Source organism: Myotis lucifugus, unplaced genomic scaffold (assembly GCF_000147115.1).
Source record: "Myotis lucifugus unplaced genomic scaffold, Myoluc2.0 scaffold_918, whole genome shotgun sequence".
Taxonomy (NCBI): Eukaryota; Metazoa; Chordata; class Mammalia; order Chiroptera; family Vespertilionidae; genus Myotis; species Myotis lucifugus.
In genome coordinates, this window is record NW_005871966.1 from 119884 (window position 1) to 121611 (window position 1728).

Consider the following 1728-nt stretch of genomic DNA (forward strand, 5'->3'; position numbering starts at 1 on the left):
GCTGTCCACTCAGGACACCCTCCCCCTCTAGCTGCTGTCCACTCAGGACCCCCTCCCCCTCCAGCTGCTGGCCACTCAGGACCCCCTCCCCTCCAGCTGCTGGCCACTCAGGACCCCCTCCCCCTCCAGCTGCTGGCCACTCAGGACCCCCTCCCCCTCCAGCTGCTGTCCACTCAGGACCCCCTCCAGCTGCTGGCCAGGAGCGAGTCATTAGCAAGGGGACGCCTTCCCGAGGCTGCAGGTGGCCTGTGATGAGGTGTTCGCTGAGGAAGTGAGGAGGGGGGGCGGGGCTTATCTCCTGTCATTGTTGGACCTGGTGCTGCTTCCCTCCACGGCTGTCTGTGGAGGCGGAAGAGAGATTCCTATTTCGGAGATGCTGGCTTTGGATGCATACCTAATTTCACAAGTAAAATACAACTGTCGTGTCTTTGTGCGAAAATAAAATGTGAGCGATAAGGCTGGAGTCCCCTTTAACCAGCCCCTCTTCCACAAGGCGATCGCTCCTGCTGATTCCACAGGGGACCTCCGGATCTTTCACTCTGGCGTCTTTATTTCTCCCTCAAACCTGATACAACACTTACTGTGTTCCAGGCACTGGCTTAACTGCCTTCCTCATAGTAACTCAGTTAGTGCTGTCAGGTATATGTGACCACCACACACACACACTCACACACACACACACACACACACTCACACACACACACTCACACACACACACACACACACACTCACACACACACACACACACACTCACACACACACACTCACACACACACACACACACACACTCACACACACACACTCACACACACACACACACACACACTCACACACACACACACACACACACACACACACACACACTCACACTAACACACACACACTAACACACACACACACACACACACACACACACACACACACTCACACACACAGTCATACTAGCCAGGATTCTACAACTTGCCCTTGTGGCTCAGCAGTACATCTGGGAGATTTTCCCGGTCCGTGCGTGTAAGACTGCGTCACGTCCCGGGGCTGCGTGGGCACCTGCTGTGAGTGCGAGGCTTGTTTAATGAAAGCCCCACGGCGAGCGTTTCGGTGTTCCAACGCCATAAATACTGTCCCCTACGCCTGGTGAAGAGTAAGAGGGGAGGGGTTTCTGGGGTGGATTTGCTGAAGCCGTGGGAAACCTTAACTCAGCAGATTAATCTCTGCATCACATATGCGTGGGCAGAGCCGCTAAGTCCCTGGGCCGGTCGGTCCGTGGGTGGGTGGGTGGGTGGTGGAGAGGTTACCACGGGGGAAGCCACCCTGATTTCCACCGAAGCAGGCTGGAGTGGCTGCTGTTTGAAGGAGCAAACGACCAGGTTGCCCCTGAGGGATCTGGTGGACGGGAGCCCCAGGCCACCAGGAGGCCCACAGGCAACCCTGGTGCCCGGACTCCAGCCCTGAGACCGGGAGCAAGTCACTGGGCTCCCCAGCCCTCGGAGTCCTCATCAGGAAAGCCGAGGTGCAGGGTCTGCCCCGTGCACCCCCCCCCCATTGCTCTCATCTGACAATCAAATTGCAATCCCTAAGGAAAGCGCTGTTTTCCTTGGAAACGCCCCCCACAGGATGGAACCTCGTTTCCCAGCGAGCAGAGCCCAGGCCTCTGTCCCAGCTGCCCAGGTACTCGGGCTTCTCCATTCTTCGATGAACAGCCCTTAAACTGTTTGGGGGGTGGGGGGG